At 41.8% G+C, this 19,446-nt stretch overlaps 29 non-coding genes across 29 annotated transcripts; all 29 read right to left on the bottom strand.

Annotated features, from left to right (window-relative positions):
• Positions 1 to 1,848: 1,848 nt before the first annotated feature.
• On the bottom strand, positions 1,849 to 1,942 carry trnai-uau (transfer RNA isoleucine (anticodon UAU)). Its single transcript has 2 exons — positions 1,905 to 1,942; positions 1,849 to 1,884 (listed from the first exon to the last, which is right to left on the bottom strand). It is a non-coding gene; the product is annotated as a tRNA-Ile (tRNA).
• Positions 1,943 to 2,259: 317 nt separating this feature from the next.
• On the bottom strand, positions 2,260 to 2,353 carry trnai-uau (transfer RNA isoleucine (anticodon UAU)). Its single transcript has 2 exons — positions 2,316 to 2,353; positions 2,260 to 2,295 (listed from the first exon to the last, which is right to left on the bottom strand). It is a non-coding gene; the product is annotated as a tRNA-Ile (tRNA).
• Positions 2,354 to 2,776: 423 nt separating this feature from the next.
• Positions 2,777 to 2,870, bottom strand: trnai-uau (transfer RNA isoleucine (anticodon UAU)). Its single transcript has 2 exons — positions 2,833 to 2,870; positions 2,777 to 2,812 (listed from the first exon to the last, which is right to left on the bottom strand). It is a non-coding gene; the product is annotated as a tRNA-Ile (tRNA).
• An 832-nt stretch (positions 2,871 to 3,702) lies between these two features.
• trnai-uau (transfer RNA isoleucine (anticodon UAU)) lies at positions 3,703 to 3,796 on the bottom strand. The gene is made up of 2 exons: positions 3,759 to 3,796; positions 3,703 to 3,738 (listed from the first exon to the last, which is right to left on the bottom strand). It is a non-coding gene; the product is annotated as a tRNA-Ile (tRNA).
• Positions 3,797 to 4,630: 834 nt separating this feature from the next.
• Positions 4,631 to 4,724, bottom strand: trnai-uau (transfer RNA isoleucine (anticodon UAU)). Its single transcript has 2 exons — positions 4,687 to 4,724; positions 4,631 to 4,666 (listed from the first exon to the last, which is right to left on the bottom strand). It is a non-coding gene; the product is annotated as a tRNA-Ile (tRNA).
• A 317-nt stretch (positions 4,725 to 5,041) lies between these two features.
• Positions 5,042 to 5,135, bottom strand: trnai-uau (transfer RNA isoleucine (anticodon UAU)). Its single transcript has 2 exons — positions 5,098 to 5,135; positions 5,042 to 5,077 (listed from the first exon to the last, which is right to left on the bottom strand). It is a non-coding gene; the product is annotated as a tRNA-Ile (tRNA).
• A 423-nt stretch (positions 5,136 to 5,558) lies between these two features.
• trnai-uau (transfer RNA isoleucine (anticodon UAU)) lies at positions 5,559 to 5,652 on the bottom strand. Its single transcript has 2 exons — positions 5,615 to 5,652; positions 5,559 to 5,594 (listed from the first exon to the last, which is right to left on the bottom strand). It is a non-coding gene; the product is annotated as a tRNA-Ile (tRNA).
• Positions 5,653 to 6,486: 834 nt separating this feature from the next.
• Positions 6,487 to 6,580, bottom strand: trnai-uau (transfer RNA isoleucine (anticodon UAU)). Its single transcript has 2 exons — positions 6,543 to 6,580; positions 6,487 to 6,522 (listed from the first exon to the last, which is right to left on the bottom strand). It is a non-coding gene; the product is annotated as a tRNA-Ile (tRNA).
• A 316-nt stretch (positions 6,581 to 6,896) lies between these two features.
• On the bottom strand, positions 6,897 to 6,990 carry trnai-uau (transfer RNA isoleucine (anticodon UAU)). The gene is made up of 2 exons: positions 6,953 to 6,990; positions 6,897 to 6,932 (listed from the first exon to the last, which is right to left on the bottom strand). It is a non-coding gene; the product is annotated as a tRNA-Ile (tRNA).
• A 423-nt stretch (positions 6,991 to 7,413) lies between these two features.
• Positions 7,414 to 7,507, bottom strand: trnai-uau (transfer RNA isoleucine (anticodon UAU)). The gene is made up of 2 exons: positions 7,470 to 7,507; positions 7,414 to 7,449 (listed from the first exon to the last, which is right to left on the bottom strand). It is a non-coding gene; the product is annotated as a tRNA-Ile (tRNA).
• A 317-nt stretch (positions 7,508 to 7,824) lies between these two features.
• On the bottom strand, positions 7,825 to 7,918 carry trnai-uau (transfer RNA isoleucine (anticodon UAU)). Its single transcript has 2 exons — positions 7,881 to 7,918; positions 7,825 to 7,860 (listed from the first exon to the last, which is right to left on the bottom strand). It is a non-coding gene; the product is annotated as a tRNA-Ile (tRNA).
• A 424-nt stretch (positions 7,919 to 8,342) lies between these two features.
• trnai-uau (transfer RNA isoleucine (anticodon UAU)) lies at positions 8,343 to 8,436 on the bottom strand. The gene is made up of 2 exons: positions 8,399 to 8,436; positions 8,343 to 8,378 (listed from the first exon to the last, which is right to left on the bottom strand). It is a non-coding gene; the product is annotated as a tRNA-Ile (tRNA).
• An 834-nt stretch (positions 8,437 to 9,270) lies between these two features.
• On the bottom strand, positions 9,271 to 9,364 carry trnai-uau (transfer RNA isoleucine (anticodon UAU)). Its single transcript has 2 exons — positions 9,327 to 9,364; positions 9,271 to 9,306 (listed from the first exon to the last, which is right to left on the bottom strand). It is a non-coding gene; the product is annotated as a tRNA-Ile (tRNA).
• A 411-nt stretch (positions 9,365 to 9,775) lies between these two features.
• On the bottom strand, positions 9,776 to 9,869 carry trnai-uau (transfer RNA isoleucine (anticodon UAU)). Its single transcript has 2 exons — positions 9,832 to 9,869; positions 9,776 to 9,811 (listed from the first exon to the last, which is right to left on the bottom strand). It is a non-coding gene; the product is annotated as a tRNA-Ile (tRNA).
• Positions 9,870 to 10,186: 317 nt separating this feature from the next.
• Positions 10,187 to 10,280, bottom strand: trnai-uau (transfer RNA isoleucine (anticodon UAU)). The gene is made up of 2 exons: positions 10,243 to 10,280; positions 10,187 to 10,222 (listed from the first exon to the last, which is right to left on the bottom strand). It is a non-coding gene; the product is annotated as a tRNA-Ile (tRNA).
• Positions 10,281 to 10,704: 424 nt separating this feature from the next.
• On the bottom strand, positions 10,705 to 10,798 carry trnai-uau (transfer RNA isoleucine (anticodon UAU)). Its single transcript has 2 exons — positions 10,761 to 10,798; positions 10,705 to 10,740 (listed from the first exon to the last, which is right to left on the bottom strand). It is a non-coding gene; the product is annotated as a tRNA-Ile (tRNA).
• Positions 10,799 to 11,632: 834 nt separating this feature from the next.
• On the bottom strand, positions 11,633 to 11,726 carry trnai-uau (transfer RNA isoleucine (anticodon UAU)). The gene is made up of 2 exons: positions 11,689 to 11,726; positions 11,633 to 11,668 (listed from the first exon to the last, which is right to left on the bottom strand). It is a non-coding gene; the product is annotated as a tRNA-Ile (tRNA).
• A 317-nt stretch (positions 11,727 to 12,043) lies between these two features.
• trnai-uau (transfer RNA isoleucine (anticodon UAU)) lies at positions 12,044 to 12,137 on the bottom strand. Its single transcript has 2 exons — positions 12,100 to 12,137; positions 12,044 to 12,079 (listed from the first exon to the last, which is right to left on the bottom strand). It is a non-coding gene; the product is annotated as a tRNA-Ile (tRNA).
• A 423-nt stretch (positions 12,138 to 12,560) lies between these two features.
• On the bottom strand, positions 12,561 to 12,654 carry trnai-uau (transfer RNA isoleucine (anticodon UAU)). Its single transcript has 2 exons — positions 12,617 to 12,654; positions 12,561 to 12,596 (listed from the first exon to the last, which is right to left on the bottom strand). It is a non-coding gene; the product is annotated as a tRNA-Ile (tRNA).
• Positions 12,655 to 12,971: 317 nt separating this feature from the next.
• trnai-uau (transfer RNA isoleucine (anticodon UAU)) lies at positions 12,972 to 13,065 on the bottom strand. Its single transcript has 2 exons — positions 13,028 to 13,065; positions 12,972 to 13,007 (listed from the first exon to the last, which is right to left on the bottom strand). It is a non-coding gene; the product is annotated as a tRNA-Ile (tRNA).
• Positions 13,066 to 13,488: 423 nt separating this feature from the next.
• Positions 13,489 to 13,582, bottom strand: trnai-uau (transfer RNA isoleucine (anticodon UAU)). The gene is made up of 2 exons: positions 13,545 to 13,582; positions 13,489 to 13,524 (listed from the first exon to the last, which is right to left on the bottom strand). It is a non-coding gene; the product is annotated as a tRNA-Ile (tRNA).
• Positions 13,583 to 13,899: 317 nt separating this feature from the next.
• On the bottom strand, positions 13,900 to 13,993 carry trnai-uau (transfer RNA isoleucine (anticodon UAU)). The gene is made up of 2 exons: positions 13,956 to 13,993; positions 13,900 to 13,935 (listed from the first exon to the last, which is right to left on the bottom strand). It is a non-coding gene; the product is annotated as a tRNA-Ile (tRNA).
• A 424-nt stretch (positions 13,994 to 14,417) lies between these two features.
• On the bottom strand, positions 14,418 to 14,511 carry trnai-uau (transfer RNA isoleucine (anticodon UAU)). The gene is made up of 2 exons: positions 14,474 to 14,511; positions 14,418 to 14,453 (listed from the first exon to the last, which is right to left on the bottom strand). It is a non-coding gene; the product is annotated as a tRNA-Ile (tRNA).
• Positions 14,512 to 14,828: 317 nt separating this feature from the next.
• trnai-uau (transfer RNA isoleucine (anticodon UAU)) lies at positions 14,829 to 14,922 on the bottom strand. Its single transcript has 2 exons — positions 14,885 to 14,922; positions 14,829 to 14,864 (listed from the first exon to the last, which is right to left on the bottom strand). It is a non-coding gene; the product is annotated as a tRNA-Ile (tRNA).
• Positions 14,923 to 15,345: 423 nt separating this feature from the next.
• trnai-uau (transfer RNA isoleucine (anticodon UAU)) lies at positions 15,346 to 15,439 on the bottom strand. The gene is made up of 2 exons: positions 15,402 to 15,439; positions 15,346 to 15,381 (listed from the first exon to the last, which is right to left on the bottom strand). It is a non-coding gene; the product is annotated as a tRNA-Ile (tRNA).
• A 317-nt stretch (positions 15,440 to 15,756) lies between these two features.
• Positions 15,757 to 15,850, bottom strand: trnai-uau (transfer RNA isoleucine (anticodon UAU)). Its single transcript has 2 exons — positions 15,813 to 15,850; positions 15,757 to 15,792 (listed from the first exon to the last, which is right to left on the bottom strand). It is a non-coding gene; the product is annotated as a tRNA-Ile (tRNA).
• A 424-nt stretch (positions 15,851 to 16,274) lies between these two features.
• On the bottom strand, positions 16,275 to 16,368 carry trnai-uau (transfer RNA isoleucine (anticodon UAU)). The gene is made up of 2 exons: positions 16,331 to 16,368; positions 16,275 to 16,310 (listed from the first exon to the last, which is right to left on the bottom strand). It is a non-coding gene; the product is annotated as a tRNA-Ile (tRNA).
• An 834-nt stretch (positions 16,369 to 17,202) lies between these two features.
• On the bottom strand, positions 17,203 to 17,296 carry trnai-uau (transfer RNA isoleucine (anticodon UAU)). The gene is made up of 2 exons: positions 17,259 to 17,296; positions 17,203 to 17,238 (listed from the first exon to the last, which is right to left on the bottom strand). It is a non-coding gene; the product is annotated as a tRNA-Ile (tRNA).
• A 317-nt stretch (positions 17,297 to 17,613) lies between these two features.
• On the bottom strand, positions 17,614 to 17,707 carry trnai-uau (transfer RNA isoleucine (anticodon UAU)). The gene is made up of 2 exons: positions 17,670 to 17,707; positions 17,614 to 17,649 (listed from the first exon to the last, which is right to left on the bottom strand). It is a non-coding gene; the product is annotated as a tRNA-Ile (tRNA).
• Positions 17,708 to 19,446: the final 1,739 nt, after the last annotated feature.

The raw sequence follows: 19,446 nt of genomic DNA, 5'->3' as shown, positions 1-19,446 counted from the left end.
GACTCAAATGCGTATTACTAAAGGCTATGGTCTTTAGTCAGACTTGTTTTAAAAGCTACAAAATGACCTTTCTTTGATAGTGATAACATTAATCCAGTTTTCACCTTATCATTTATGTTAGGCGTCAAACTCCATTGCTTTGGAAATGTCTATCACTTTCTAAAGCCTTTCTCCAGGTAAGGCTTGAACTCACAACCTCTGCATTGGTCTGCTGCATACTGTCTCATAAGAATCATGGTGACAGATTGAATTACTGGAGTTATTGACTCAAATGCATAATACCAAACACTATGATCTTTAGTTACGGTGATCTTTTTAAATTAATCCATTAACTTTCTTTTAATGAATTGCAACCGAATCATTTTCAAATGATTGTTTATGTTATGCTTTGAACTCCATTGTTAGTGAAATGTCTCTCACTTCCTAAAACCTTTCTTCATGTGAGGTACAAACTCACAGCCTTGGCATTACACTGTCTTACAAGCAACGCACATTGACCAATTGTGCCACTGGAGCAGTTGATAGAATCTCACTTAGTATGATCAATCTCTATCATTAAGCTATGGCCTCCTTTGCTATTGAAATGTCTCTTAATTTCTATACATTGCTCCAGGTGAGGCTCAAACTCACAACGGCATTGCTCTGCTGCGTACTGACTTAAAGGTAGCATGCTGACCAATTTCACCATTTGAGCTGCTGACTGATTGCACAACTGAAGCTTTTGATTCTTTTCTTCTAAGTTAGTGATCCTCAAATCTGGCTCGCGAGATCCAGTTTTCCTGCAGAGTTTAGCTCCGACTCTAATTAAACACACCTGCCTGTGATTTTCTAATGATCCTGAAGACACTGATTAGCAAACTCATGCGTGTTTGATTAGGGTTAGAGCTAAACTTCGCAGGAAAGTGGATCTCGCGAGCCAGATTTGAGGATCACTGTTCTAAGTGATAAAAGGGGTGTAACACTCAACTGACCATTTATGCAAGGATTCAAATTCCATTGCTTTTGAATGTCTTTCTAAAACATTGCTCCAGATGAGGATTGACTTCGGCATTGCTCTGCTGAATACTGCCTTATAAATACCACACGCTGACAGATTGTGCCACTAGAGCTACTGACTGTTTGTGCCATTGGAGCTTTTGACCGATTGCACTACTGGAGCTATTGACTCAAATACATATTACCAAACACTATGGCCTTTAGTTAGACTGATTTTAAAAACTACATCGTGACCATTCTACTAAGTGATGACAGGAATCTTATTTTCAACTAATCGTTTATGTTAGGTTTCGAACTCCATTGCTACTGAAATGTCTCTCACTTTCAAAAACCTTGATCCAGGTGAGGCGCAAACTAACAAGCTCAGCATTGCTCTGCTGAATACTGTCTTATAAACACACTGTTCTCACCGCTTGCACTACTGGAGCTATTGACTAAGCTTGACATTGGAGGTTTTGACCAATTACACTACTGGAGCTGTTGCCTCAAATACATATTACCAAACTCTAACTGATTACAGACATCTGATCTTCAACCAATCTTTAATATTAAGCCATGACCTTAGATGGTGATTGATTGTTTGATTGATTACTGTCTTATAAGCATCGCGCTCACCGCTTGCACCACTGGAGCTGATGACTAGTTGAGACATTGTACCTTTTGACCAAATGCACTACTGGAGCTGTTGACTCAACCGCATATTACTGAACAGTATGGTCTTTAATCAGACTGATTTTCAAAACTACACCGTGATCTTTCTTCTAGGTAAAAACACGAATCTTGATTTCAACTGATTGTATATGTTAGGCTGTGACCTCCATTGCTACTGAAATGTCTCGCTTTCTAAAACCTTGTTCCAGGTGAGGCTCGGACTCACAACCTCGGCATTGCTCTGCTGAATACTGTCTTATAAGTACCGCGCGCTGACCGATTGCGCCACTGGAGCTGACATCTTAGTTTGCCATTGTAGTTTTTTACCGATTGCACTACTTGAGCTGACCACATTGACCAGCTGATTACTGTCTTATAAGTAACGCACGCTGATGCCACTGGAGCTGGTGACAGAACCTTGCTTGAAGATGGGCATTCTTTACTAAGCTGGTTTCAATGAGACTCATCTTTCAGAACACCCTGTGATCTTTCTTCTAACTGATTAAAGATATCTGATTTTCAACGTATATTTATTATCTTAATTTCAACTGATTGTATATGTTAGGCTATGAACTCAATTGCTACCGAAATATCTCTCGCTTTCTAAAACCTTGCTCCAGGTGAGGCTCGAACTCACAACCTCGGCATCGCTCTGCTGAATACTGTCTTATAAGTACCGCGCGCTGACCGATTGCGCCACTGGGGCTGGCATCTTCGACGCCATTGTAGTTTTTGACCGATTGCGCTACTGGAGCTGTTGACTCGAATACATATTACCAAAGACTAACTGATTACAGACATCTGCTCTTCAACCAGTCTTTAATATTAAGCCATGACCTTAGCTGGTGATTGATTGTTTGATTGATTACTGTCTTATAAGCATCGCGCTCACCGCTTGCACCACTGGAGCTGATGACTAGTTGAGACATTGTACCTTTTGACCGAATGCACTACTGGAGCTGTTGACTCAACCGCATATTACTGAACAGTATGGTATTTAATCAAACTGATTTTCAAAACTACACCGTGATCTTTCTTCTAGGTAAAAACACGAATCTTGATTTCAACTGATTGTATATGTTAGGCTGTGACCTCCATTGCTACTGAAATGTCTCGCTTTCTAAAATCTTGCTCCAGGTGAGGCTCGAACTCACAACCTCGGCATTGCTCTGCTGAATACTGTCTTATAAGTACCGCGCGCTGACCGATTGCGCCACTGGAGCTGACATCTTAGTTCGCCATTGTAGTTTTTTACCGATTGCACTACTTGAGCTGACCACATTGACCAGGTGATTACTGTCTTATAAGTAACGCACGCTGATGCCACTGGAGCTGGTGACAGAGCCTTGCTTGAAGATGGGCATTCTTTACTAAGCTGGTTTCAATGAGACTCATCTTTCAGAACACCCTGTGAACTTTCTTCTAACTGATTAAAGATATCTGATTTTCAACGTATATTTATTATCTTAATTTCAACTGATTGTATATGTTAGGCTATTAACTCAATTACTACTGAAATATCTCTCGCTTTCTAAAACCTTGCTCCAGGTGAGGCTCGAACTCACAACCTCGGCATCGCTCTGCTGAATACTGTCTTATAAGTACCGCGCTGACCGATTGCGCCACTGGGGCTGGCATCATCGACGCCATTGTAGTTTTTGACCGATTGCGCTACTGGAGCTGTTGACTCGAATACATATTACCAAAGACTAACTGATTGCAGACATCTGCTCTTCAAACAGTCTTTAATATTAAGCCTTGACTTTAAATGGTGATTGATTGTTTGATTGATTACTGTCTTATAAGCATCGCGCTCACCGCTTGCACCACTGGAGCTGATGACTAGTTGAGACATTGTACCTTTTGACCGAATGCACTACTGGAGCTGTTGACTCAACCGCATATTACTGAACAGTATGGTATTTAATCAAACTGATTTTCAAAACTACACCGTGATCTTTCTTCTAGGTAAAAACACGAATCTTGATTTCAACTGATTGTATATGTTAGGCTGTGACCTCCATTGCTACTGAAATGTCTCGCTTTCTAAAATCTTGCTCCAGGTGAGGCTCAAATTCACAACCTCGGCATTGCTCTGCTGAATACTGTCTTATAAGTACCGCGCGCTGACCGATTGCGCCACTGGAGCTGACATCTTAGTTCGCCATTGTAGTTTTTTACCGATTGCACTACTTGAGCTGACTACATTGACCAGCTGATTACTGTCTTATAAGTAACGCACGCTGATGCCACTGGAGCTGGTGACAGAACCTTGCTTGAAGATGGGCATTCTTTACTAAGCTGGTTTCAATGAGACTCATCTTTCAGAACACCCTGTGAACTTTCTTCTAACTGATTAAAGATATCTGATTTTCAACGTATATTTATTATCTTAATTTCAACTGATTGTATATGTTAGGCTATTAACTCAATTGCTACTGAAATAGCTCTTGCTTTCTAAAACCTTGCTCCAGGTGAGGCTCGAACTCACAACCTCTGCATTGCTCTGCTGAATACTGTCTTATAAGTACCCCTCGCTGACCGATTGCGCCACTGGGGCTGACATCTTTGACGCCATTGTAGTTTTTGACCGATTGTGCTACTGGAGCTGTTGACTCGAATACATATTACCAAAGACTAACTGATTACAGACATCTGCTCTTCAACCAGTCTTTAATATTAAGCCATGACCTTAGCTGGTGATTGATTGTTTGATTGATTACTGTCTTATAAGCATCACGCTCACCGCTTGCACCACTGGAGCTGATGACTAGTTGAGACATTGTACCTTTTGACCAAATGCACTACTGGAGCTGTTGACTCAACCGCATATTACTGAACAGTATGGTCTTTAATCAGACTGATTTTCAAAACTACACCGTGATCTTTCTTCTAGGTAAAAACACGAATCTTGATTTCAACTGATTGTATATGTTAGGCTGTGACCTCCATTGCTACTGAAATGTCTCGCTTTCTAAAACCTTGTTCCAGGTGAGGCTCGGACTCACAACCTCGGCATTGCTCTGCTGAATACTGTCTTATAAGTACCGCGCGCTGACCGATTGCGCCACTGGAGCTGACTTCTTAGTTCGCCATTGTAGTTTTTTACCGATTGCACTACTTGAGCTGACTACATTGACCAGCTGATTACTGTCTTATAAGTAACGCACGCTGATGCCACTGGAGCTGGTGACAGAACCTTGCTTGAAGATGGGCATTCTTTACTAAGCTGGTTTCAATGAGACTCATCTTTCAGAACACCCTGTGAACTTTCTTCTAACTGATTAAAGATATCTGATTTTCAACGTATATTTATTATCTTAATTTCAACTGATTGTATATGTTCGGCTATGAACTCAATTGCTACTGAAATAGCTCTTGCTTTCTAAAACCTTGCTCCAGGTGAGGCTCGAACTCACAACCTCGGCATTGCTCTGCTGAATACTGTCTTATAAGTACCGCGCGCTGACCGATTGCGCCACTGGGGCTGGCATGTCCGACGCCATTGTAGTTTTTGACCGATTGCGCTACTGGAGCTGTTGACTCGAATACATATTACCAAAGACTAACTGATTGCAGACATCTGCTCTTCAAACAGTCTTTAATATTAAGCCTTGACTTTAAATGGTGATTGATTGTTTGATTGATTACTGTCTTATAAGCATCTCGCTCACCGCTTGCACCACTGGAGCTGATGACTAGTTGAGACATTGTACCTTTTGACCGAATGCACTACTGGAGCTGTTGACTCAACCGCATATTACTGAACAGTATGGTATTTAATCAAACTGATTTTCAAAACTACACCGTGATCTTTCTTCTAGGTAAAAACACGAATCTTGATTTCAACTGATTGTATATGTTAGGCTGTGACCTCCATTGCTACTGAAATGTCTCGCTTTCTAAAATCTTGCTCCAGGTGAGGCTCAAATTCACAACCTCGGCATTGCTCTGCTGAATACTGTCTTATAAGTACCGCGCGCTGACCGATTGCGCCACTGGAGCTGACATCTTAGTTCGCCATTGTAGTTTTTTACCGATTGTACTACTTGAGCTGACTACATTGACCAGCTGATTACTGTCTTATAAGTAACGCACGCTGATGCCACTGGAGCTGGTGACAGAACCTTGCTTGAAGATGGGCATTCTTTACTAAGCTGGTTTCAATGAGACTCATCTTTCAGAACACCCTGTGAACTTTCTTCTAACTGATTAAAGATATCTGATTTTCAACGTATATTTATTATCTTAATTTCAACTGATTGTATATGTTAGGCTATGAACTCAATTGCTACTGAAATAGCTCTTGCTTTCTAAAACCTTGCTCCAGGTGAGGCTCGAACTCACAACCTCTGCATTGCTCTGCTGAATACTGTCTTATAAGTACCCCTCGCTGACCGATTGCGCCACTGGGGCTGACATCTTTGACGCCATTGTAGTTTTTGACCGATTGTGCTACTGGAGCTGTTGACTCGAATACATATTACCAAAGACTAACTGATTACAGACATCTGCTCTTCAACCAGTCTTTAATATTAAGCCATGACCTTAGCTGGTGATTGATTGTTTGATTGATTACTGTCTTATAAGCATCACGCTCACCGCTTGCACCACTGGAGCTGATGACTAGTTGAGACATTGTACCTTTTGACCAAATGCACTACTGGAGCTGTTGACTCAACCGCATATTACTGAACAGTATGGTCTTTAATCAGACTGATTTTCAAAACTACACCGTGATCTTTCTTCTAGGTAAAAACACGAATCTTGATTTCAACTGATTGTATATGTTAGGCTGTGACCTCCATTGCTACTGAAATGTCTCGCTTTCTAAAACCTTGTTCCAGGTGAGGCTCGGACTCACAACCTCGGCATTGCTCTGCTGAATACTGTCTTATAAGTACCGCGCGCTGACCGATTGCGCCACTGGAGCTGACTTCTTAGTTCGCCATTGTAGTTTTTACCGATTGCACTACTTGAGCTGACTACATTGACCAGCTGATTACTGTCTTATAAGTAACGCACGCTGATGCCACTGGAGCTGGTGACAGAACCTTGCTTGAAGATGGGCATTCTTTACTAAGCTGGTTTCAATGAGACTCATCTTTCAGAACACCCTGTGATCTTTCTTCTAACTGATTAAAGATATCTGATTTTCAACGTATATTTATTATCTTAATTTCAACTGATTGTATATGTTAGGCTATGAACTCAATTGCTACTGAAATATCTCTCGCTTTCTAAAACCTTGCTCCAGGTGAGGCTCGAACTCACAACCTCGGCATCGCTCTGCTGAATACTGTCTTATAAGTACCGCGTGCTGACCGATTGCGCCACTGGGGCTGGCATCATCGACGCCATTGTAGTTTTTGATCGATTGCGCTACTGGAGCTGTTGACTCGAATACATATTACCAAAGACTAACTGATTGCAGACATCTGCTCTTCAAACAGTCTTTAATATTAAGCCTTGACTTTAAATGGTGATTGATTGTTTGATTGATTACTGTCTTATAAGCATCGCGCTCACCGCTTGCACCACTGGAGCTGATGACTAGTTGAGACATTGTACCTTTTGACCGAATGCACTACTGGAGCTGTTGACTCAACCGCATATTACTGAACAGTATGGTATTTAATCAAACTGATTTTCAAAACTACACCGTGATCTTTCTTCTAGGTAAAAACACGAATCTTGATTTCAACTGATTGTATATGTTAGGCTGTGACCTCCATTGCTACTGAAATGTCTCGCTTTCTAAAATCTTGCTCCAGGTGAGGCTCGAACTCACAACCTCGGCATTGCTCTGCTGAATACTGTCTTATAAGTACCGCGCGCTGACCGATTGCGCCACTGGAGCTGACATCTTAGTTCGCCATTGTAGTTTTTTACCGATTGCACTACTTGAGCTGACCACATTGACCAGCTGATTACTGTCTTATAAGTAACGCACGCTGATGCCACTGGAGCTGGTGACAGAGCCTTGCTTGAAGATGGGCATTCTTTACTAAGCTGGTTTCAATGAGACTCATCTTTCAGAACACCCTGTGAACTTTCTTCTAACTGATTAAAGATATCTGATTTTCAACGTATATTTATTATCTTAATTTCAACTGATTGTATATGTTAGGCTATTAACTCAATTACTACTGAAATATCTCTCGCTTTCTAAAACTGTGCTCCAGGTGAGGCTCGAACTCACAACCTCGGCATTGCTCTGCTGAATACTGTCTTATAAGTACCGCGCGCTGACCGATTGCGCCACTGGGGCTGACATCTTTGTGCGCCATTGTAGTTTTTGACCGATTGCGCTACTGCAGCTGTTGACTCGAATACATATTACCAAAGACTAACTGATTACAGACATCTGCTCTTCAACCAGTCTTTAATATTAAGCCATGACCTTAGCTGGTGATTGATTGTTTGATTGATTACTGTCTTATAAGCATCACGCTCACCGCTTGCACCACTGGAGCTGATGACTAGTTGAGACATTGTACCTTTTGACCAAATGCACTACTGGAGCTGTTGACTCAACCGCATATTACTGAACAGTATGGTCTTTAATCAGACTGATTTTCAAAACTACACCGTGATCTTTCTTCTAGGTAAAAACACGAATCTTGATTTCAACTGATTGTATATGTTAGGCTGTGACCTCCATTGCTACTGAAATGTCTCGCTTTCTAAAATCTTGCTCCAGGTGAGGCTCAAATTCACAACCGCGGCATTGCTCTGCTGAATACTGTCTTATAAGTACCGCGCGCTGACCGATTGCGCCACTGGAGCTGACATCTTAGTTCGCCATTGTAGTTTTTTACCGATTGCACTACTTGAGCTGACTACATTGACCAGCTGATTACTGTCTTATAAGTAACGCACGCTGATGCCACTGGAGCTGGTGACAGAACCTTGCTTGAAGATGGGCATTCTTTACTAAGCTGGTTTCAATGAGACTCATCTTTCAGAACACCCTGTGAACTTTCTTCTAACTGATTAAAGATATCTGATTTTCAACGTATATTTATTATCTTAATTTCAACTGATTGTATATGTTCGGCTATGAACTCAATTGCTACTGAAATAGCTCTTGCTTTCTAAAACCTTGCTCCAGGTGAGGCTCGAACTCACAACCTCGGCATTGCTCTGCTGAATACTGTCTTATAAGTACCCCTCGCTGACCGATTGCGCAACTGGGGCTGACATCTTTGACGCCATTGTAGTTTTTGACCGATTGTGCTACTGGAGCTGTTGACTCGAATACATATTACCAAAGACTAACTGATTACAGACATCTGCTCTTCAACCAGTCTTTAATATTAAGCCATGACCTTAGCTGGTGATTGATTGTTTGATTGATTACTGTCTTATAAGCATCGCGCTCACCGCTTGCACCACTGGAGCTGATGACTAGTTGAGACATTGTACCTTTTGACCAAATGCACTACTGGAGCTGTTGACTCAACCGCATATTACTGAACAGTATGGTCTTTAATCAGACTGATTTTCAAAACTACACCGTGATCTTTCTTCTAGGTAAAAACACGAATCTTGATTTCAACTGATTGTATATGTTAGGCTGTGACCTCCATTGCTACTGAAATGTCTCGCTTTCTAAAACCTTGTTCCAGGTGAGGCTCGGACTCACAACCTCGGCATTGCTCTGCTGAATACTGTCTTATAAGTACCGCGCGCTGACCGATTGCGCCACTGGAGCTGACATTGTAGTTTTTGACCGATTGCGCTACTGGAGCTGTTGACTCGAATACATATTACCAAAGACTAACTGATTACAGACATCTGCTCTTCAACCAGTCTTTAATATTAAGCCATGACCTTAGCTGGTGATTGATTGTTTGATTGATTACTGTCTTATAAGCATCGCGCTCACCGCTTGCACCACTGGAGCTGATGACTAGTTGAGACATTGTACCTTTTGACCGAATGCACTACTGGAGCTGTTGACTCAACCGCATATTACTGAACAGTATGGTATTTAATCAAACTGATTTTCAAAACTACACCGTGATCTTTCTTCTAGGTAAAAACACGAATCTTGATTTCAACTGATTGTATATGTTAGGCTGTGACCTCCATTGCTACTGAAATGTCTCGCTTTCTAAAATCTTGCTCCAGGTGAGGCTCGAACTCACAACCTCGGCATTGCTCTGCTGAATACTGTCTTATAAGTACCGCGCGCTGACCGATTGCGCCACTGGAGCTGACATCTTAGTTCACCATTGTAGTTTTTTACCGATTGCACTACTTGAGCTGACCACATTGACCAGCTGATTACTGTCTTATAAGTAACGCACGCTGATGCCACTGGAGCTGGTGACAGAGCCTTGCTTGAAGATGGGCATTCTTTACTAAGCTGGTTTCAATGAGACTCATCTTTCAGAACACCCTGTGAACTTTCTTCTAACTGATTAAAGATATCTGATTTTCAACGTATATTTATTATCTTAATTTCAACTGATTGTATATGTTAGGCTATTAACTCAATTACTACTGAAATATCTCTCGCTTTCTAAAACTGTGCTCCAGGTGAGGCTCGAACTCACAACCTCGGCATTGCTCTGCTGAATACTGTCTTATAAGTACCGCGCGCTGACCGATTGCGCCACTGGGGCTGACATCTTTGTGCGCCATTGTAGTTTTTGACCGATTGCGCTACTGCAGCTGTTGACTCGAATACATATTACCAAAGACTAACTGATTACAGACATCTGCTCTTCAACCAGTCTTTAATATTAAGCCATGACCTTAGCTGGTGATTGATTGTTTGATTGATTACTGTCTTATAAGCATCACGCTCACCGCTTGCACCACTGGAGCTGATGACTAGTTGAGACATTGTACCTTTTGACCAAATGCACTACTGGAGCTGTTGACTCAACCGCATATTACTGAACAGTATGGTCTTTAATCAGACTGATTTTCAAAACTACACCGTGATCTTTCTTCTAGGTAAAAACACGAATCTTGATTTCAACTGATTGTATATGTTAGGCTGTGACCTCCATTGCTACTGAAATGTCTCGCTTTCTAAAATCTTGCTCCAGGTGAGGCTCAAATTCACAACCTCGGCATTGCTCTGCTGAATACTGTCTTATAAGTACCGCGCGCTGACCGATTGCGCCACTGGAGCTGACATCTTAGTTCGCCATTGTAGTTTTTTACCGATTGCACTACTTGAGCTGACTACATTGACCAGCTGATTACTGTCTTATAAGTAACGCACGCTGATGCCACTGGAGCTGGTGACAGAACCTTGCTTGAAGATGGGCATTCTTTACTAAGCTGGTTTCAATGAGACTCATCTTTCAGAACACCCTGTGAACTTTCTTCTAACTGATTAAAGATATCTGATTTTCAACGTATATTTATTATCTTAATTTCAACTGATTGTATATGTTCGGCTATGAACTCAATTGCTACTGAAATAGCTCTTGCTTTCTAAAACCTTGCTCCAGGTGAGGCTCGAACTCACAACCTCGGCATTGCTCTGCTGAATACTGTCTTATAAGTACCCCTCGCTGACCGATTGCGCAACTGGGGCTGACATCTTTGACGCCATTGTAGTTTTTGACCGATTGTGCTACTGGAGCTGTTGACTCGAATACATATTACCAAAGACTAACTGATTACAGACATCTGCTCTTCAACCAGTCTTTAATATTAAGCCATGACCTTAGCTGGTGATTGATTGTTTGATTGATTACTGTCTTATAAGCATCGCGCTCACCGCTTGCACCACTGGAGCTGATGACTAGTTGAGACATTGTACCTTTTGACCAAATGCACTACTGGAGCTGTTGACTCAACCGCATATTACTGAACAGTATGGTCTTTAATCAGACTGATTTTCAAAACTACACCGTGATCTTTCTTCTAGGTAAAAACACGAATCTTGATTTCAACTGATTGTATATGTTAGGCTGTGACCTCCATTGCTACTGAAATGTCTCGCTTTCTAAAACCTTGTTCCAGGTGAGGCTCGGACTCACAACCTCGGCATTGCTCTGCTGAATACTGTCTTATAAGTACCGCGCGCTGACCGATTGCGCCACTGGAGCTGACATCTTAGTTTGCCATAGTAGTTTTTTACCGATTGCACTACTTGAGCTGACCACATTGACCAGCTGATTACTGTCTTATAAGTAACGCACGCTGATGCCACTGGAGCTGGTGACAGAACCTTGCTTGAAGATGGGCATTCTTTACTAAGCTGGTTTCAATGAGACTCATCTTTCAGAACACCCTGTGATCTTTCTTCTAACTGATTAAAGATATCTGATTTTCAACGTATATTTATTATCTTAATTTCAACTGATTGTATATGTTAGGCTATGAACTCAATTGCTACCGAAATATCTCTCGCTTTCTAAAACCTTGCTCCAGGTGAGGCTCGAACTCACAACCTCGGCATCGCTCTGCTGAATACTGTCTTATAAGTACCGCGCGCTGACCGATTGCGCCACTGGGGCTGGCATCTTCGACGCCATTGTAGTTTTTGACCGATTGCGCTACTGGAGCTGTTGACTCGAATACATATTACCAAAGACTAACTGATTACAGACATCTGCTCTTCAACCAGTCTTTAATATTAAGCCATGACCTTAGCTGGTGATTGATTGTTTGATTGATTACTGTCTTATAAGCATCGCGCTCACCGCTTGCACCACTGGAGCTGATGACTAGTTGAGACATTGTACCTTTTGACCGAATGCACTACTGGAGCTGTTGACTCAACCGCATATTACTGAACAGTATGGTATTTAATCAAACTGATTTTCAAAACTACACCGTGATCTTTCTTCTAGGTAAAAACACGAATCTTGATTTCAACTGATTGTATATGTTAGGCTGTGACCTCCATTGCTACTGAAATGTCTCGCTTTCTAAAATCTTGCTCCAGGTGAGGCTCGAACTCACAACCTCGGCATTGCTCTGCTGAATACTGTCTTATAAGTACCGCGCGCTGACCGATTGCGCCACTGGAGCTGACATCTTAGTTCGCCATTGTAGTTTTTTACCGATTGCACTACTTGAGCTGACCACATTGACCAGGTGATTACTGTCTTATAAGTAACGCACGCTGATGCCACTGGAGCTGGTGACAGAACCTTGCTTGAAGATGGGCATTCTTTACTAAGCTGGTTTCAATGAGACTCATCTTTCAGAACACCCTGTGAACTTTCTTCTAACTGATTAAAGATATCTGATTTTCAACGTATATTTATTATCTTAATTTCAACTGATTGTATATGTTAGGCTATTAACTCAATTACTACTGAAATATCTCTCGCTTTCTAAAACCTTGCTCCAGGTGAGGCTCGAACTCACAACCTCGGCATCGCTCTGCTGAATACTGTCTTATAAGTACCGCGCGCTGACCGATTGCGCCACTGGGGCTGGCATCATCGACGCCATTGTAGTTTTTGACCGATTGCGCTACTGGAGCTGTTGACTCGAATACATATTACCAAAGACTAACTGATTGCAGACATCTGCTCTTCAAACAGTCTTTAATATTAAGCCTTGACTTTCAATGGTGATTTATTGTTTGATTGATTACTGTCTTATAAGCATCGCGCTCACCGCTTGCACCACTGGAGCTGATGACTAGTTGAGACATTGTACCTTTTGACCGAATGCACTACTGGAGCTGTTGACTCAACCGCATATTACTGAACAGTATGGTATTTAATCAAACTGATTTTCAAAACTACACCGTGATCTTTCTTCTAGGTAAAAACACGAATCTTGATTTCAACTGATTGTATATGTTAGGCTGTGACCTCCATTGCTACTGAAATGTCTCGCTTTCTAAAATCTTGCTCCAGGTGAGGCTCGAACTCACAACCTCGGCATTGCTCTGCTGAATACTGTCTTATAAGTACCGCGCGCTGACCGATTGCGCCACTGGAGCTGACATCTTAGTTCGCCATTGTAGTTTTTTACCGATTGCACTACTTGAGCTGACCACATTGACCAGCTGATTACTGTCTTATAAGTAACGCACGCTGATGCCACTGGAGCTGGTGACAGAGCCTTGCTTGAAGATGGGCATTCTTTACTAAGCTGGTTTCAATGAGACTCATCTTTCAGAACACCCTGTGAACTTTCTTCTAACTGATTAAAGATATCTGATTTTCAACGTATATTTATTATCTTAATTTCAACTGATTGTATATGTTAGGCTATTAACTCAATTACTACTGAAATATCTCTCGCTTTCTAAAACCTTGCTCCAGGTGAGGCTCGAACTCACAACCTCGGCATTGCTCTGCTGAATACTGTCTTATAAGTACCGCGCGCTGACCGATTGCGCCACTGGGGCTGACATCTTTGTGCGCCATTGTAGTTTTTGACCGATTGCGCTACTGCAGCTGTTGACTCGAATACATATTACCAAAGACTAACTGATTACAGACATCTGCTCTTCAACCAGTCTTTAATATTAAGCCATGACCTTAGCTGGTGATTGATTGTTTGATTGATTACTGTCTTATAAGCATCACGCTCACCGCTTGCACCACTGGAGCTGATGACTAGTTGAGACATTGTACCTTTTGACCAAATGCACTACTGGAGCTGTTGACTCAACCGCATATTACTGAACAGTATGGTCTTTAATCAGACTGATTTTCAAAACTACACCGTGATCTTTCTTCTAGGTAAAAACACGAATCTTGATTTCAACTGATTGTATATGTTAGGCTGTGACCTCCATTGCTACTGAAATGTCTCGCTTTCTAAAATCTTGCTCCAGGTGAGGCTCAAATTCACAACCTCGGCATTGCTCTGCTGAATACTGTCTTATAAGTACCGCGCGCTGACCGATTGCGCCACTGGAGCTGACATCTTAGTTCGCCATTGTAGTTTTTTACCGATTGCACTACTTGAGCTGACTACATTGACCAGCTGATTACTGTCTTATAAGTAACGCACGCTGATGCCACTGGAGCTGGTGACAGAACCTTGCTTGAAGATGGGCATTCTTTACTAAGCTGGTTTCAATGAGACTCATCTTTCAGAACACCCTGTGAACTTTCTTCTAACTGATTAAAGATATCTGATTTTCAACGTATATTTATTATCTTAATTTCAACTGATTGTATATGTTAGGCTATTAACTCAATTACTACTGAAATATCTCTCGCTTTCTAAAACCTTGCTCCAGGTGAGGCTCGAACTCACAATCTCGGCATCGCTCTGCTGAATACTGTCTTATAAGTACCGCGCGCTGACCGATTGCGCCACTGGGGCTGGCATCATCGACGCCATTGTAGTTTTTGACCGATTGCGCTACTGGAGCTGTTGACTCGAATACATATTACCAAAGACTAACTGATTGCAGACATCTGCTCTTCAAACAGTCTTTAATATTAAGCCTTGACTTTCAATGGTGATTGATTGTTTGATTGATTACTGTCTTATAAGCATCGCGCTCACCGCTTGCACCACTGGAGCTGATGACTAGTTGAGACATTGTACCTTTTGACCGAATGCACTACTGGAGCTGTTGACTCAACCGCATATTACTGAACAGTATGGTATTTAATCAAACTGATTTTCAAAACTACACCGTGATCTTTCTTCTAGGTAAAAACACGAATCTTGATTTCAACTGATTGTATATGTTAGGCTGTGACCTCCATTGCTACTGAAATGTCTCGCTTTCTAAAATCTTGCTCCAGGTGAGGCTCGAACTCACAACCTCGGCATTGCTCTGCTGAATACTGTCTTATAAGTACCGCGCGCTGACCGATTGCGCCACTGGAGCTGACATCTTAGTTCGCCATTGTAGTTTTTTACCGATTGCACTACTTGAGCTGACCACATTGACCAGCTGATTACTGTCTTATAAGTAACGCACGCTGATGCCACTGGAGCTGGTGACAGAGCCTTGCTTGAAGATGGGCATTCTTTACTAAGCTGGTTTCAATGAGACTCATCTTTCAGAACACCCTGTGAACTTTCTTCTAACTGATTAAAGATATCTGATTTTCAACGTATATTTATTATCTTAATTTCAACTGATTGTATATGTTAGGCTATTAACTCAATTACTACTGAAATATCTCTCGCTTTCTAAAACCTTGCTCCAGGTGAGGCTCGAACTCACAACCTCGGCATTGCTCTGCTGAATACTGTCTTATAAGTACCGCGCGCTGACCGATTGCGCCACTGGGGCTGACATCTTTGTGCGCCATTGTAGTTTTTGACCGATTGCGCTACTGCAGCTGTTGACTCGAATACATATTACCAAAGACTAACTGATTACAGACATCTGCTCTTCAACCAGTCTTTAATATTAAGCCATGACCTTAGCTGGTGATTGATTGTTTGATTGATTACTGTCTTATAAGCATCACGCTCACCGCTTGCACCACTGGAGCTGATGACTAGTTGAGACATTGTACCTTTTGACCAAATGCACTACTGGAGCTGTTGACTCAACCGCATATTACTGAACAGTATGGTCTTTAATCAGACTGATTTTCAAAACTACACCGTGATCTTTCTTCTAGGTAAAAACACGAATCTTGATTTCAACTGATTGTATATGTTAGGCTGTGACCTCCATTGCTACTGAAATGTCTCGCTTTCTAAAATCTTGCTCCAGGTGAGGCTCAAATTCACAACCTCGGCATTGCTCTGCTGAATACTGTCTTATAAGTACCGCGCGCTGACCGATTGCGCCACTGGAGCTGACTTCTTAGTTCGCCATTGTAGTTTTTTACCGATTGCACTACTTGAGCTGACTACATTGACCAGCTGATTACTGTCTTATAAGTAACGCACGCTGATGCCACTGGAGCTGGTGACAGAACCTTGCTTGAAGATGGGCATTCTTTACTAAGCTGGTTTCAATGAGACTCATCTTTCAGAACACCCTGTGAACTTTCTTCTAACTGATTAAAGATATCTGATTTTCAACGTATATTTATTATCTTAATTTCAACTGATTGTATATGTTAGGCTATGAACTCAATTGCTACTGAAATAGCTCTTGCTTTCTAAAACCTTGCTCCAGGTGAGGCTCGAACTCACAACCTCTGCATTGCTCTGCTGAATACTGTCTTATAAGTACCCCTCGCTGACCGATTGCGCCACTGGGGCTGACATCTTTGACGCCATTGTAGTTTTTGACCGATTGTGCTACTGGAGCTGTTGACTCGAATACATATTACCAAAGACTAACTGATTACAGACATCTGCTCTTCAACCAGTCTTTAATATTAAGCCATGACCTTAGCTGGTGATTGATTGTTTGATTGATTACTGTCTTATAAGCATCACGCTCACCGCTTGCACCACTGGAGCTGATGACTAGTTGAGACATTGTACCTTTTGACCAAATGCACTACTGGAGCTGTTGACTCAACCGCATATTACTGAACAGTATGGTCTTTAATCAGACTGATTTTCAAAACTACACCGTGATCTTTCTTCTAGGTAAAAACACGAATCTTGATTTCAACTGATTGTATATGTTAGGCTGTGACCTCCATTGCTACTGAAATGTCTCGCTTTCTAAAACCTTGTTCCAGGTGAGGCTCGGACTCACAACCTCGGCATTGCTCTGCTGAATACTGTCTTATAAGTACCGCGCGCTGACCGATTGCGCCACTGGAGCTGACTTCTTAGTCCGCCATTGTAGTTTTTTACCGATTGCACTACTTGAGCTGACTACATTGACCAGCTGATTACTGTCTTATAAGTAACGCACGCTGATGCCACTGGAGCTGGTGACAGAACCTTGCTTGAAGATGGGCATTCTTTACTAAGCTGGTTTCAATGAGACTCATCTTTCAGAACACCCTGTGATCTTTCTTCTAACTGATTAAAGATATCTGATTTTCAACGTATATTTATTATCTTAATTTCAACTGATTGTATATGTTAGGCTATTAACTCAATTACTACTGAAATATCTCTCGCTTTCTAAAAACTTGCTCCAGGTGAGGCTCGAACTCACAACCTCGGCATCGCTCTGCTGAATACTGTCTTATAAGTACCGCGCGCTGACCGATTGCGCCACTGGGGCTGGCATCTTTGTGCGCCATTGTAGTTTTTGACCGATTGCGCTACTGCAGCTGTTGACTCGAATACATATTACCAAAGACTAACTGATTACAGACATCTGCTCTTCAACCAGTCTTTAATATTAAGCCATGACCTTAGCTGGTGATTGATTGTTTGATTGATTACTGTCTTATAAGCATCACGCTCACCGCTTGCACCACTGGAGCTGATGACTAGTTGAGACATTGTACCTTTTGACCAAATGCACTACTGGAGCTGTTGACTCAACCGCATATTACTGAACAGTATGGTCTTTAATCAGACTGATTTTCAAAACTACACCGTGATCTTTCTTCTAGGTAAAAACACGAATCTTGATTTCAACTGATTGTATATGTTAGGCTGTGACCTCCATTGCTACTGAAATGTCTCGCTTTCTAAAATCTTGCTCCAGGTGAGGCTCAAATTCACAACCTCGGCATTGCTCTGCTGAATACTGTCTTATAAGTACCGCGCGCTGACAGATTGCGCCACTGGAGCTGACATCTTAGTTCGCCATTGTAGTTTTTTACCGATTGCACTACTTGAGCTGACTACATTGACCAGCTGATTACTGTCTTATAAGTAACGCACGCTGATGCCACTGGAGCTGGTGACAGAACCTTGCTTGAAGATGGGCATTCTTCACTAAGCTGGTTTCAATGAGACTCATCTTTCAGAACACCCTGTGAACTTTCTTCTAACTGATTAAAGATATCTGATTTTCAACGTATATTTATTATCTTAATTTCAACTGATTGTATATGTTAGGCTATGAACTCAATTGCTACTGAAATAGCTCTTGCTTTCTAAAACCTTGCTCCAGGTGAGGCTCGAACTCACAACCTCGGCATTGCTCTGCTGAATACTGTCTTATAAGTACCCCTCGCTGACCGATTGCGCCACTGGGGCTGACATCTTTGACGCCATTGTAGTTTTTGACCGATTGTGCTACTGGAGCTGTTGACTCGAATACATATTACCAAAGACTAACTGATTACAGACATCTGCTCTTCAACCAGTCTTTAATATTAAGCCATGACCTTAGCTGGTGATTGATTGTTTGATTGATTACTGTCTTATAAGCATCGCGCTCACCGCTTGCACCACTGGAGCTGATGACTAGTTGAGACATTGTACCTTTTGACCAAATGCACTACTGGAGCTGTTGACTCAACCGCATATTACTGAACAGTATGGTCTTTAATCAGACTGATTTTCAAAACTACACCGTGATCTTTCTTCTAGGTAAAAACACGAATCTTGATTTCAACTGATTGTATATGTTAGGCTGTGACCTCCATTGCTACTGAAATGTCTCGCTTTCTAAAACCTTGTTCCAGGTGAGGCTCGGACTCACAACCTCGGCATTGCTCTGCTGAATACTGTCTTATAAGTAACGCGCGCTGACCGATTGCGCCACTGGAGCTGACATCTTAGTTCGCCATTGTAGTTTTTTACCGATTGCACTACTTGAGCTGACTACATTGACCAGCTGATTACTGTCTTATAAGTAACGCACGCTGATGCCACTGGAGCTGGTGACAGAACCTTGCTTGAAGATGGGCATTCTTTACTAAGCTGGTTTCAATGAGACTCATCTTTCAGAACACCCTGTGATCTTTCTTCTAACTGATTAAAGATATCTGATTTTCAACGTATATTTATTATCTTAATTTCAACTGATTGTATATGTTAGGCTATTAACTCAATTACTACTGA

The sequence above is a fragment of the Carassius gibelio genome, chromosome A8 (assembly GCF_023724105.1).
Source record: "Carassius gibelio isolate Cgi1373 ecotype wild population from Czech Republic chromosome A8, carGib1.2-hapl.c, whole genome shotgun sequence".
In the NCBI taxonomy this organism is placed as follows: domain Eukaryota; kingdom Metazoa; phylum Chordata; class Actinopteri; order Cypriniformes; family Cyprinidae; genus Carassius; species Carassius gibelio.
The sequence above is the reverse complement of the archived record's forward strand: the minus strand, read 5'-3'. Positions and strand labels throughout refer to the sequence as shown.